We start from the raw sequence: 16,322 nt of genomic DNA, 5'->3' as shown, positions 1-16,322 counted from the left end.
GTTCATATTGTGAGATCGTATTTTCCTGAATGGTCTTGATGCTTGTTGTTTGTCAATGTCTGATATTTGAAGACTTAGGCTTTTTTGTATCTATCTTTCTTGGGATGGTGATATCATATGACTGTGTGTCCACCCGAATCTCATCTTGAATTGTAGCTCCCACAATTCCCACGTGTTGTGGGAGGGACCTGGTGGGAGGTAATTGAATCATGAGGGCGGGTCTTTCCTGCACTGTTCTCGTGATAGTGAATAAGTCTCATGAGATCTGATGGTTTTATAAAGGGGAGTTTTCCTGTACAATTCCTCTCTCTGTTGACTGCTGCCATGTAAGACATGACTTTCACCTTCTGCTGTGATTGTGGGCCTCCGCAGCCACATGGAACTGTAAATCCATTAAACCTCTTTTTCTTTATAAATTACCCAGTCTCAGGTATGTCTTTATCAGCTGAGTGAAAATCAGCTAATACAGATGGCTTTCCAAGTATTCAAAATAATTGAGTTTTGTGATCTTAATCTTTTGGTCATGGTATCTGCATTAGGAGGCACTTCAAACCCAGTGACACTGTGTTTCTTATGGACTCATATAAGTACCACTTTGCTTGTCTTTAAGATCCAGGAGAATTGCCTGGATTACCAGGCAGATACTTTTTTCTCCTTTGTTACTTTGCCCTAAAGAAATAGAGTCTCTGTCTTCTTGTTGAGCTGCCTGGAGCTAGAGGATGGGTGACACAAGCACCCCTGTGGGCAGTGCCACTGGAGCTGTGCTGGGTCAGACCCAAAGCCAGAGCAGCCCTGGATGTTGCCCATGACCTTCAGTGACCAGTGCCTGGCTGCCACTGATATATGCTCAAGCCCAGGGGCTCTTCCATCAGCTTGTGGTAAATGCTGCCAGACCTAGATCTCTCCTTTCAGGGCAGTGGGCTTTTTTCTTGTCCAGCTTGGGTCTAAAAATGCCATCCAGAGGCCAAGGCCTACAATTGGTGATCACAAATATGTGGCCTACAAGCCTGCTTGATGTTTTACTCCACTGGCCAAGCTGGTGTCCTAGCGGCAAAACAGTCTCCTTTACTCTTCTTTCCCTCTGTCTGAAGCAGAAGGGGTTTCTCCACCTGGCCACTAAAGCTGTGAGTAGGTTGGGCCATACCTGAAGCCAGCAAAGTCCTGGGTCTCTCTCACCTAAGGTCTGTGGCTAGTACTGCCTGGGTACCATTAATGTTCGTTCAAGGTACAAGGGCTCTTTCTTTAGGAGCTGGTGAATCCTGCCAGGATGGGGTCCTTCCCTTCAAGACAGTGGGTTCCCTTCTGGCCCAAGATATATCTAGAAATGCCCTGCAGGTGCCCGCACCTGGAATGGGGCCTTCGGGACTTTGCCTGGTGTCCTGTTTTCCTGTGGCTGAGCTGGTATCCACATTGCAAGACAATGTCTTCTCTACTCTCCCCTCTCCTCTCCTCAAGCTGATGGAAGGCTCTCCTGGAGCTTCAAGCTGCACTCTCTGGGGTTTTGCGTCAGGGGGTGATGTAACACTCTCTGGCTGCCCTACCTCTCATCTCACTAGGTTTTGTACACCCCAGGTTCACTTGGTTCTGAGCCCAGCACTGTACCAGAACTTGCCTAGTAATTTCAGTAGTTTGTCCTCAACTCCCTTTTAGGTTTATCTAGGGTCCCACGGCACTTTTGCCCATGGTAGGGGGGCTAACTGGAACTTGGGTTCCTGTTTGGATGAATGATTCCATTCTGGCTAGGCCTGATCTAAATGCTTTCTCTCCGGTGCCAGCGAATTCTGCTTTGTGTTGCTTTCTGCTATGACAGGGCAGTAGTGAGTTACAATACAAAGTCCGACATTCGCTATGCTCTCCCTCCCCCAAACACACGTATTTTCTCTCCGTGTGGCCATTGCCAGGGAATGGGAAAGGGGTGATGTTAGCAATTCAAGACTGCCTTTTCTACCCACTTGAGTGCCCTTTTCCTTGATATGGTGTTAAGACCAAGTACTGTGATTGCTCACTTGATTTTCAGTTCTATGAAAGTACTAGTACTATCTTGTTTGGATGGCAGTGCAATTTGGTTGCTGTGCGGGAGGGGGCAATCGCTGGAGGGTTTTTTTTGGCCATTTTCTGTTGCTAAATATTCTTCCATTGTTCCCCTAGTATTATATTAAATGCATAGACTCTGAATCTAGTGAATATGTTCTTTCAAAATCTTACTTCGATACTTATTAGTTGTTACTTTGGAAAAGTCAGTTAATCCACTTGTGCCTTGGTTTATTCATCTGTAGCATTGAATTATATGGGAATTAAATATATGTCCAGAGCAGCATATTCTGAAAACTACCAATATTATTCATCATTGTATATCTGAAAATGTTTATTATGCCCTTACTTTAACCAGAGTCTCTGAGAATAAAATTCTAAAATAGAAAATTTTCCTAAGAATTTTGAATATCATGTAGGTTTTTCTGACACCTTTGCTGCTATAAAAATTCTACAAATAGCAGGAAATAAGTCTTTTGCTATTCCTGCTTATAAAAAATATAAGTCTTTACTTTTATATTTTTAAAAATAATGTTTCTAAGTGTGAATTTAGTTTCATTTTTCCTGCTTAACATTTGGTGTACATTTTTAATCAGGAAATACACATTTTTTTAGTTTGCAGAATTTCTTTAGTTTGCAGAATTCTCCCAAATAAATATTATTTTCCCATCATCCAGTTAATTCTCTTATTGTGAAACTCTTTCCAAACAAATACTGCTTTTCCATTTTTTTATCCTTTTGTCTCTTTGTGATTCATTTCTAATGCCTTGTATTTTATTGTCTTCATCTTCATGAATTTATTTCGCAATTGTGAATTTTCTGGAGTTTATTCTGGATATTGTATTTTTTAACTTCAAACACTCTAGATTTTTTATTTTTAAGTTTTTCCTTTTTTCTTAAAACATTTAGCTTTAATTCACTGGTATTTTTATGTTGCAGTTTAGGTTTACTGAGTATAAAGTATGCCTTTATTTTTTATATCTTAAACATACTGATTTTAAATTCCTTTATTTCTATTTTATAAAATTAAATTCATGATATATAAATTAATATTCTGATAATAAATTTTATTGATTGTCTTTTAGTATTGCATTTCTTCATTTGTCAAATATTGATTGTACACTCATTTTGTGAAGGAGGCTCTTTCTTTATCTTTCTTATTCCAGTTCTGCCTCTTTCTCTCTGGGTCCAGCATACAACACACTCCCTGACTTAGAGTTTATAGTTTTCTTCTTCTGGATACCCACTGAAATCCCCACTCATCCAGAGAATGGTCTCATAAGGGCAGTTTGGAAATAAACTCTAATATGAAATTGGAAATATGGAAGACTTATTGCAGTTCCAGAGTAGAACTTGGCCCAGTTCTGATTATAAATTTCTGGCTTCTGTGTCCCCGGGTAGAACTGCCACTTTCTGGGAACTCTAGCCTTAGGTAGCAATGGAGGAAATTTTTAAATCTTTGTTTCTGAAATGGAAAATGGACCCTGACCTTGGCTTCAAGGAATGTAACTGTCTCGTGTCTTTTTTTTTTTTTTTTTGGCATGAAACAATTTAATTCCCATTGTTCAGCCTAAGTCAAATTTCCAGACAATACTGTTTCAGACTTGCTTGGTCTTTTTGTGTTTGTTCCATTTCTTCCATTTGCTCCAATGAGATATTTACCTTATATTTGAGGAATGCTTTGTCTCTCTTTGTTTGCTTTCTCCCTAGTTCATCTCTAATTGCTCTGTTATTTAAGCTATTAGAACTAATTGAAATTTGAACATCTGTATCATATTCATCCAAAAATCTCTTTATGTATTCATGAATTTACCTTTAACTGCACTCCTAAGTCATCTAAATTTCTTTCCTAAAACATCAAAAACTTCATCCAATATTTGTTCTATCTGTCCTGGACAACTTAGCAGCATACAACACAGTCTATTATTTTGACTCTTGTGACATCTAGATATTGAGAAATATCTCCTACCTCTAGAAATTTCTTCTTGATCTCTCCCTGACTGGTTGATCTTAGCCAGAATCTATTTCTTTTTCTACACTTGTTTTCTGAAATGCTATATTCTATTTCCATAATTTTAAAATTAATAACATATGCTCTCATTTCACCATTTATCACCAAACCACTTCTATGATATTCATATTAATTTTTACAGCTATCAATGTAACATGTACATATGCGTATCTTACAGGTATTCCAAAATCTCTTATAGCAACAACTGGTTAGTTGCCCACTAAATACCTGCTTCTCAGCATACTGAGCAGAACTATCATCACCCATCCCTTTTTGTGTTTATCTCACCAATAGAATTTGAACAGAAGCACTGTAACACTTAGAATTTGAAGCAGTGAAGAGCAGGCACGCCTTTTTCAGGCTCTCTTTATTCATTTCACTTGCCTGCTAAGTGATACATGGTAAATTACAGTGCATATGTTGGAGAAAGAGATGTCTATATCCCTCAGATGCTCTAGTTTAGGGCTTTATGTCCTGGACTAAATGCAGCTGAAAAATCGTTCTTTGTGTTAATCCATTCCACATTGGGTTCTGTCTGTTATTACAGCATATAGTGGCCTACCTTAGCTAATATATCACTAACACTTGTTTCTGTCCAAGTTTTTCTCTGACTAGACTTCTGCTACAGCATTCTTTTTTCAGTTACTTAAATAGGTAAAAATTTATTTTGCTTTGGAGTCTGTTTTCTGTTGCCTGGAATGCTCTCTTCCTATCTTTGTCTCATACCTATTTTCTTCTCATCTTTTCTTTTTTATCTTCAATCCAAATTCTTTTTATGATTTATAATTATTTAAACAAGGTATTAAAGTAGCGCTCCTGCCCCATTATTTTCCAGAAGTATCTTCTTTATCTTATTTACAGAAATTAGTAATTTTATATATATATAATTTATATATAAATAAACACACGTGTGTATATATATATACACACATATTTTATATATAAAATTACATATACATGTGTGTATATATATATATATATATATATATGTGCTTGTTTATGTTTTTCTCTCCCTAAAATAAAGGGAGTACTTGGGCAGGAAAGACCTAGAAAGTTGGGTTTCATCATTACTGTGTACTCACAACCTATTACAGAGCCTGGGGTAAAATTGATGTTTAATGAATATTTGTTATATGGGGAAATATCTGAATGAATGAAGTAGAGAACAAATTGACCCTGTTAATACTTCTGTATGGAGAAACCACTTTAAGACTTTATGCTTTTTTTAATAAAGAAATGAAGGAATCTCCCCACCTAAATAGAATGAAAGGACAAAACTCTCAGCTAGGATATGGCACAGAATATTTTTGGGATTTAATGTTTGCTTCCTTTCTTCATATAGCTTTTTATTTTTCATTCTGATCTATGCACCACCTGTTACAGAAATCCCCAGTGGCATCTACCATAAAGGAATTCCTGCCATTCTTCCCTGGAAAACCACTGTGATTTGCTTATATGCAAATGATGCTTGGAATTAGAGTTTTTTGAAAGAAGAGTGCTTGAAGGCCAGGTTTTCTTGGTCAGTAAATGTCATTGACAATGTGTTGGTACCATGTCATCTAAGTTGTTGAGGCAATGTTAATGTTGGTGTACAAATAATGGTCTCCCCTAAAATGTACCAGGGATTCATCCCCTTTTCATTGTGTATAAGCTATAAAGTCTTCAAAGCCACCTCTAAACCAGTGGATACCACAATGCTAGATTTTAGATTTATCTGGAATATTGAAATAAGGCTGCCACATCACAACCTACTTTGGGATTTACATCGTATCCTCTCAGAAGGCAAAGACAACTGAAGTTTGCAGGCTCTCTGATAATTAATGTTACTAAGTGGTATGTTTAATTTTTTAATTATTTTCCCCCAAATATTTATTGGCTTTCTAGCACTTTATAGAGATATGTTATATAGTTGCAATATTTTAATGGACATGCATATATTATGCTGTAGATTATATATGTGTGTGTATATGCATATGGTGAAATATCTAAATGATCTCTATATTATATATATATATATATGTGTGAAAAATCTTGCTTCTCTCTCCAAATATCCTCATAATCTCACTTTTTGATGTAACCATGATTAATAGCTGGGTTGCCTTCTAGAGATTTATGAGTTAAGCAGTATTTATTTAATGTCTTCTATGTACTATGCATTATTGAGTCACGTTAGAGATAAATAGGCAGGCAGATGAAGATAGGTACTTTATTACAGTAACGTTGTTGCCTTCTATACCTGTAGGTAAACACATTCCCCAGCTTTTCACTCAGTGATGCACCAATGATATGCTTCCATGCTGATATGTCCTAGTGTGCTTTATTCTTTTTAATAGGCACATTTATATATGTATATATACTTCTCTATATATTCTATATCTGCCTTGTTTTTTAACAGGAAGACATTTATGTTGACAAAGTCTATATTTGATCATGGCCCCTTTATGTATATTAAGTTGTCTCTAATAATTTGTTCTCATAAATAATGTTGCAGTGAACAATGAAGAACTTTGTTAGAGCTTATAAGGGTGGATTCATAGCAGGGATTATTCAATTTTGAAAAGGTAGAAAGAAATAAAATCCCTTATAAATTGTAAGACTCCATGAGAAAATGCAAAAATAGTTCCATAGATAGGGAGAGCTCGCTTCTGAGAAGAAAATTGCCTTGAAAAAATAAGAACTTTTCAGCTCACCGTTCAAAACGGTTTTGGCATTGTTTTGTGTATTCAAATATAATAATTAAAACAGAGATAAAAGTCGAAGGATAAAATACAGAGACACAACAACATCATATACTAAGGAATAACAAACTGGTATAATAAAAAGAGAATAATGCATACATGCAACTGCAATCTGTTGTTAAAGTACACTTAAGGGCATCTGGAGAAAGAAAATAATAACTGAAATAAAGAGAATAAAACATGAAACTCAGGAGAAACACAATGTGGGTCAAAAGAGTAAGTTCTTTTCCAACAATTATTTTTGTCTCTCTTTCTAGACATTTATATTTCTGATATTCTTTGAACATTAAATTACAAACATACAAGTTACATGATATTGCATTGACTATACAACTCCTGTAATTAATTCTTAAACAGAGTACTCACTTTACATTTCACTATTTTAAGAAAAACTTATGCATACTGAGACACATCTTCACTCTGCACAACTCCAATATGCGTATGTCTCAATTAATAAAGTATTGTGCAATGTGAAAACTGGCTGCATTATTTTACATTTGGAAAGTTGTTATATTTTTACTGATCTTTATTTTTAGCAATCACATAATTTATTTTTTTCTTAATCTAGTAGTCTTGAGGGCAGTTTGGAAAAAAATGAAATAATTTGACCAGAGAAAATTGTATGCAGAATCATCACAGAATCCCAAATCATCTTGTTATGCTTACTACATGCTTCTACATATGAACAACTGAGTCTAATTATTTTCAACTTACCTTATTAGAAGTATATGACTTAAATCTAAATATATTGAATGTATTTGTATGTTATTATCATAGAACTTAAGATGTCACCTCCTCTTCCTTGTCAGAGAAGACAGAAGCTTCTTCCACAGTGTGGTTCCACTCTCTGGTAGCCATCTCTGTAACAGCATAATAGTGGACATGACTGACCCACTGAGTTTGACTTGAGAAGGAAGAGGGTGTCTGTAGGTGATGGACAGAAAGTAGACTGGCTATCAGATCTTTGCAGGATGTTTGCAGTTTGTTCAACATGCAGGAACAACTTTAAAATATTTCTCTCTCTAAAGTAAGCATAAGAAAAAAATAAAAATTAGAGTACAAATCAATGAAATTTAAAATAGAGAAACAATAGGGAAAAATTACTGAAGCAAAAGATTTGTTATTTTGCAGATTTGAGAAAATCTGCAAAATTAATAAAGTTCTAGTCATGCTAACAAAAAAAAAAAAAAAGAAGGTACCAATGACCAATAGGAAATAAAGAGGGGTCTTTACTGTTGATTCCACAGACATTACAAGGATAATATAGAAGTACTACAAACAATTCTTCATCCATAAATTCCACAACTTAAGTAAAGTTGTTGAATTTTTTGAATGACACTACCTACAAAAATCACTGAAAGAGAAACAGATAATCTAGAAAACTATATACCTATTAAGCAATTGAAATAGTAGTGTAAAACTTTCCCAAAAGAAAACATTCGGCCAGTATAGTTTTATTGGTGACTTCTACAATACATCGATGAAATAATTAACAGCAAATTATAAAAGACCTCTCTCAGAAAACATAAGAAGGGATGTTTCCTTAGTAGCCAAACTAGACAAATATATTACAAAATACCTAAAGGTCATTACCTCTCATGAGCATAGATGCAGAAATACTTAATACTTATACTATTAATGAATGCAATCTGGCAATATTTAAAATGAATTTTAAAAACTATGACCAAGTGGGGTTCATTCTGGGAATGCAAGGATGTTTCATCATTGGTAAATACAACAGTATAATTTATTACATTAATATAACTCTGTAAATGTTATAAAGTTAAAATACAAATATTATAAAAATATAATTTATTATATTAACAGACTTAGAAAAACATGCAGTCATCTCAATAGTTGCAAAATAAGCAGTGAAGAAAATGCAACACTCTTTTATGATAAAACACCACAAGAACCTACATATCTTGCACATGTACCCCTAAACTTAAACTAAAAGTTATCAAACAAACTAAAAAGCTAGAAATAGAAGGGAAGTGTCTAACATAATAACAGGCATAGGTAAACAAAGAAACTCTACAACTAATTTCATACTTAATGTCTACAGATGAAATATTTTCTAAGATTTGAAACAATGCAAGGATGAACTCTCACCATTGTTATTTAACCCTGTACCAGAATTCCCAGCTAGTGTGATAAAGGAAGAAAAAAAGCAAAAATCATACATATAACAAAGGGAAAGAAGGAATAATCTATATTTATTTGCAGATGACATAGATGCCTACATAGACAATTCCAAAAAACTGCAAACACGGACAACAAACCATTTCTGGAACTAGTGAATGAGTTTAGCAGGAATACAGGATACAGCGCCAATGTCTAAAGTCAATTGTTTTCGTATATATATTGTTCATTCTTGCCATGAAAAACTGGAATTTGAAAACAAAATCAACACAAAACCCTATATAGTAGCAACAAAAATGGAAGTAGATATAAATTTAAGAAGTAAAATATGTACAGGATATATATAGAGAGAAAACAGGAAACACTGATTGAAGCTATCACAGAAGATCTAACAAAATGGAGAGAGGAACCATCTTTATGGATTGGATGACTCAATATTTTTTTAAAATGTCAGTTCTTTCCAATTTTATCTAAACATTCAATGCAATCCTATTCTAAATAATAGTAAGACTTTTTTTTGGAGATACCCAAAAATTGATTCTAAAATTACATGAAAAGGCACAGTTACTAAAACAGCCAAAACAATTCCAAAAATGAAGAAAGTGAAAAGATTCATGTTACCCAATTTACAGGGTGATAAAATTAGAGTTAATAAGACAGTTTGAAAGGATATACACATGGCTCAATGTAACTGAGTTAGAGTTATCTTATGGTGGTGGTTAGTTTAGAATAATAGTTCAACTTGTGCTAGAATCTTAATGAAGGCTTCTTTACAGGCCAACAGTGCTTAGTTAGGAATATACAGAAATGAAGAAAAGCAAACTCTGTTAGGCATGAAAAATACTATTTTCTCTCTAAATCCTAATTGAAATTCACACAAAAGGAGTAACAGTTTATAAAATACATATAATGAATCAAGTTGGACATTACATTTGTAAATTCAGACACAAACAAAAATTATGAGAGGATAAACATGTAAATTGATCAATTGGTTCAGAATAAAAATCACATAAATTACTAGGAGCTGGGATAGCAATATGCAGAATAATTCTTTAAATCCAAAAAAACTCTGGTTAGTGAAATGAAGAAATAAATCATTCTATATTAAAGATTATAGAATATTTTTTCTCTTTCAAGGAAAAAAATAGCAAGAATATATATCACAACCATGACAATAAAGATTCCCTCACATGGGATCATTTTTCAGAGACTGAAACTGTAATTGATTTTAAAAATTCCACCAGGCACACTAAGAGTAAAAACATAAGAAACAATTATGATGGATGGCTATGGATGTGCCGCCCATTAGATCTGTGTTTGAAATAACTGAGATAAAGGTGGACATTTCTCTCCCTTATTTGTTTAGTTTTATATGTTCATTTCACCTCTTGCTTGCACAGCATACACCAATTTGTATTCTCAAGTGGTAGCTTTGTGTCTAGGATTCAATGTGAAAAGAATATACATTTTCTACTTTTTACAAATTGAAAGTGGCAGCATGTCATCTACCACGCAAAGAAAAATTAAGGATGAGTTATGGGGGCATGGTTGTGCCAATGATTTTGAACCAAACACCACTGGGAACACATCTGCAACTGAACAGGTTGGCTTAAGACACATTGAAGTGAGGGGGAACACACACCATGGGGAACTGTGGGATGTCTCAGTAGGATGTCAGGAAGTACTTCCTGTGTGGGCCTGGGTTAGGTGATCTTGGGAAGGGTTTAAGGGAGCAGGGCTTTGCTATGTATTGGATGCTGTCTGGGAGTTGAGGGTACTACTAGGACTGGATATTTCAATATACCTTTCCTGGGGTGGGGGGGGGAGGGGAAAAGACTAGCTATAATACAAGAAGGAACAATAGCCAGCATAGTCAGCATGGCCACTTTTGTGGTTTGGGCAACACAATAAAAAAAAAAAAATTTATCTTAATCCTCATTGTTCCTAAGTCCAGGTCCTTAGCATGGCTTTTGAACTATATTCACTTTGACATCTTTATTTGTTCAGGCTTTAATCTTTAGTGCCTGTCAAAATGGTCATCTTACTACTTTCTTCCAAAGTTTAAAATGTATTTCTTTTTTAAAATGTGAACTGCTTAATCCTTCCTCCCTCCGCCCCTTCCTCCATTCCTTCTTTCCTTTTTACTCTTTTGTTTCTTGTTTCATAACCTTGATCCTGTCTTCTAGGTAGCTTTAGTATCTCAATGAGATCTCTCCCTGCATGGTATGCACAGCTAGTGTTATAAATTCTATTTTGAAAATTAATAAGATTTTGTGTAGTAACAGTTTCATAAGCCTTGTTGATAAGGTATACATTTCTGGCATTGCTGCTCATATTTTCGTGTTTGGTCTTTACATCCCCAACTAAATTCGCGTTAGTGATTTTGAAAAAATCAAACATCCCAAGTATTTATGACCTTCGTCATGTCATTTTTTTTATTCCTTGTAACACTAGCACTATATTTTACAGACTATAATACTGTGATAAATATTCATTAATTTGATTTGCTGGTATGTATGTATGCTACAGTGAAACAACCTTGTATCACTGTTCATAAAACCTCCTTATAATTGTTTTAAATGGTCTATTCCAAGGAATATTAGTGTTTTTATCAAATATTTCCGGGAAATTGGGCTGATGAATTTATTGAGCCAAGGTTAGAAATATTATACATTATTAGAAAATTGCTAATAATAATCTTTTTTTTTTTTTTTTTTTGAGATGGGGTCTCGCTCAGTCGCCCAGGCTTGAGTGCAGTGTTGCAATCTCGGCTCACTGCAAGCTCCACTTCCTGGGTTCACATCATTCTCCTGCCTCAGCCTCCCGAGTAGCTGGGACTGCAGGCTTCCGCCGCCAGGCCCAGCTAATTTTTGTATTTTTAGTAGAGACAGGGTTTCACCATGTTACCCAGGATGGTCTCGATCTCCTGACCTTGTGATCTGCCCACCTTGGCCTCCCAAAGTGATGGGACTCCAGGTGTGAGCCACCACGCCTGGCCAATAATCTTAATTAATTATTTTGCATCGATTATACCTACCACAACCAAGGAGAAAACAATGAATTAGAAATATGTCATTCAGGCCGGGTGCAGTGGCTCACATCTGTAATCCCAGCACTTGGAGAGGCCAAGGTGGGCGGATCACGGGTAAAGAGATCCAGACCATCCTGGCCAATATGGTGAAACCCGTCTCTACTAAAAGTACAAAAATTAGCTGGGCGTGGTGGCACACACCTGTAATCACAGCTACTTGGGAGGCTGAGGCAGGAGAATTGCTTGAACCCAGGAGGCGGAGGTTGCCATGAGCTGAGATCACACCACGGCACTCCAGCCTGGCAACAGAGGGAAACTCCGTCAAGAAAAAAAAAAAAAGAAAAAAGAAAGAAGGAAAGAAGAAAGAAAGAAAGGAAAGAAAGAAAAGAAAGAGGAAGGAAGGAGAAAGAAAAGAGAGAGAGAAAGAAAGGAAAGAAAAGAGAAAGAAAGGGAGGAAGGAAAGGAAAGAAAAGAAAGAAAGGAGGAAGGAAATCATTCATTTAGGAAATATGGAGGGCCCTTAATATCAAGTAAGAGAGGTACAACTTAATGTCAAGTAAGAGAGGTACAACTTAATGTCAAGTAAGAGAGGTACAACTTAATGTCAAGTAAGAGAGGTACAACTTAATGTCAAGTAAGAGAGGTACAACTTAATGTCAAGTAAGATAGTTGAACCAGCATTGAGGGTGAAGGCTTTGTCTCCTCTTGTAACGTTTCCTTGCAACTGGTAGGTTTTCAGATGGGACAGCTAGCGTGACACTGCTCTAGTCAGGGAAGACAGCTCACATGGCGCTCTAGTCTCCTGTTCACTTCTTAAGTCATGGCTCCCTGGGGAATGAGGAAGGTCGTAATCTGATGAGGCGTGTAGAAGAAGAAACTGAGCATAGGGAACTCAGGTCCCACCCTCATAAATAATACTCACAGAGCATGTGTCCATCTCTATCCTTTTTTACTTTAGTGTCAGCCCCAGGAGGCCCAGTGATGCTTGAGTAACTCTCTTTATTCTAGGTTCTTTTGATGTCTGTTTCATCATTAATAAAAGAGGTACTCTGGTTTTTCAACTCCGTTTCCCTTTTGAGTTATTCAAGATGCTTCAGATCTCAGATGGAGACAACTAGTTCTTCTTTGAGTCTCCTCATTCCCTAACAGAGAGCTTAAGCCAAAAGATAGCTCTGAGCTAAGAGCAATGAAATGTAGAGAAAAAAGACTACTAGATTATCTTAAACATTATATTTAACATATTTTAAAACTGTATATGCTTCAAAAACCTTCCTTGACAAGCCCCAGCTAATCCTCCAGGGTCCTGAGGAAAGGGGAAGAATGATACTGGGGCAGAGAGGGGTGGATGGTTTAATGTTATCAGAAGAGCTATAGGAAGAGAATGAAAAGAAAAAAATATGAAACTGATGACAAGGCTAAAGTATTAGATAACTTTTAAGTATTCATCTCTTTCTGTAGGAGCCCAACGATTAATTCTGAATATTCTAAATCAAATGTGTGTTTTATTTAAATGTGCTATTCTCTTATATTGTTATGTCATCAGAGAAAAATTAAGAGTCAATGTGCTACTGTTGCCTTTGGCTTAATGCTAACTAAGTTTTAGTGTTGTATGTATTCATTCTTATGATCCTTACAATAACTGAATAATAACTGTCATAAGATGCATTTTTAATTTATTTTTAAGAAAGTGCATTTTAAATACAGGAAACTAAAGCACAGAGCAATAAACGAATTCATTCGCGGTTACACAAATATTAAGTAATGGAACAGGGAATTAAAGCCAGACTGTCTGAAGTCAGAAACTATTCCCTTTATTGTGTTGATATATTATGCATCTATTTTCTATCAGACTATTTGTCTATCCATCTGTTTATTATTTATCAGTCTATATATTTTGTACAAGAGTTAAAAACAAGAAAATGCAGCAGCGTAATTCAAAGATTCACTTAAGCAGCATGTATTTGAAATAAAGAAAAAAGAAAATGCTACAATAAGGCAATAATAGCTTATGCAAATGTAACATGTGTGTTTCTTATATAAATTGTTTGTTTTGATTCAGTGGCTGAATGATGCTATAGCCAATATTTCTGTAATTCCTTTTTTTTTTTTTTTTTTTTTTTTTTGGAACAAAGTCTCTCCCTTGCTCTGTCAGCCAGGCTGGAGTGCAGTGGTGCGATCTTGGCTCATTGCAATCTCCACCTTCTGGGATTCTCATGCCTCAACCTCCTGAGTAGCTAATACAAAAATTAGCCAGGCATGGAGGCATGAACCACCACACCCAGATAATTTTTGTATTTTTAGTAGAGACAGGGTTTCACCATGTTGGCCAGGCTAGTCTCAAACTCCTGACCTCAGGTGATCCACCTGCTCTGGCCTCCCAAAGTGTTGGGATTACAGGCATGAGCCACCACACCTGGCCTTATCTCTGTGATTTCAATAATCATCTCTGTATTTAAACAGGAAGAAGGGCTCAGGAGGAAGTACCTTGCCAGCTTCTTTTCCCCTTTCCTATCAAAAGCATTATCTCACATCAAGTATCATGAGTAAAAATTGGATTACGTGGCCACCTTTAGCTGCAAGGGAAGCTGGGAAAAACAATACTTGACTTTTTCACTTTAGTTTTGAGAGCTAAGTAGCATGAAATGTGTTGTTTAAGGCTTTAGAATAAGATTGTCTACACACTGAATTTCTCCAACTTTTGTTATCTGCCTAATAATTGATTCCACACTTCACAAAACATTTAGACTTATAGTTACATAAAATTTACCTGAATTTCACATAATTTTAAATAATAAAAATACTAATTTAAAAAATCATGTTCTGGGCTGGGGACAGTGGCTCACACCTGTAATCTCAGCACTTTGGGAGGCCGAGGTGGGTGGATCATGAGGTCAGGAGTTCGAGACCAGCCTGGCCAACATGGTGAAAACCCATCTCTACTAAAAATGCAAAAATTAGCTGGGAGTGGTGGCAGGTGCCTGTAATCCCAGCTACTCGGGAGGCTGAGGCAGGAGAATCACTTGAAACCGAAAGGTGGAGGCTGCAGTGAGCCGAGAGTGTGCCACTGCACTCTAGCCTGGGCAACAAGAGCAAAACTCTGTCTCAAAAAAACTGCAAAATCATGTTCTGACACATTCTTTTGTGTTTTTCATGAGAATGTATGTGTGTGTGTATATATATATATATACACACATATATATATGCATATATGCACACACACATAGTCAAATTACCTAGATTGTGTTACACCTTAATTCAATTTCTTTCATTTTTCTTTTCTTGTTATTTCTACTACTAGATGTTCTTAACTTCGGATTTTTAGTCTTCATCTTCACATAGAGGTAGATTTTCAGATAGCATGGGCTTGAGATAATGAAAACTTTGGTGAAGACTATTTTCAAATTTCTATTAGACATTACTATGGCAAGGAGTAATCAGGATTTAAGGTTAGTTCGTTAAAGATTTCATGGAGGTATTGACCAATGAATACTTAGTAAATTTTTGCCTAGCATTTGGTGAACAATGAGCTAGGGTTTTGCAGAGATAACGATTCAAAGAAAAAGGTACCAAGTTACTGGAAGTGGTAGAAACTGTGAGTAGAGCTGAGAATTCATAGAAGGCAGTAGAAGTTACAGAGGGCTACTGAACTTGACCATTCCTGGCCTAGCCCTACCTACCAGTAGCCCACTCTTGCATCCACCATAACTATAGGCTCCATAAGAGAAAGACTTATGATATAAAGGGAAGACCTGCTGATATAAAGGGAAGACTTATGATATAAAGGAAAGATCCTTAGGCAACTGTCATCTCAGTTGTAGAAAACTTCTGGAAGAGAACTTATTATGAAAGAAATAGGGACATCAGTATTTTCTGGAAAAGAGTCGATTCCCCACCCTCCATACTCCCAGAATTCAACCAAGTATCATCATAGAACAAGGCTAACTCTCACTCAAGTAGACAGGGCTTAAAAGCTTTAAGCTTTGTAATTTTGCTATAAATGTAAGATGGAAGGGTAAATTTAAAATTTTAATTAAAATTACTGAGACATCACAAAAGTGCTGCTTTGTTTTTCTTTAGTTGTCTCTTGAATTATAGTTAAATTTTAAAGTCATAATTAGTATAAAATGTATGTAGCATTCAACTTAGAACTGAGAAAAGTATTTGAAATTTGCTGATTGTAATCAGGACATTCAAGTAAGAGAAGGCAATATAGATTCAAATTTTGGATTTGTTTGAGAAGCCTGGCTAATTTGGAGAATTCTGTGAATAGTTATATTATGAAAGTTATAATCATGATACATAATCTAAAGTCAAGTATAATCATCCTTTATTACAGAAATACCAAATATGAGCTGAGTGATTTTAATGC

Source organism: Rhinopithecus roxellana, chromosome 3 (genome assembly GCF_007565055.1).
Source record: "Rhinopithecus roxellana isolate Shanxi Qingling chromosome 3, ASM756505v1, whole genome shotgun sequence".
NCBI classification, from domain to species: Eukaryota; Metazoa; Chordata; class Mammalia; order Primates; family Cercopithecidae; genus Rhinopithecus; species Rhinopithecus roxellana.
This window is presented reverse-complemented; position numbering follows the sequence as displayed.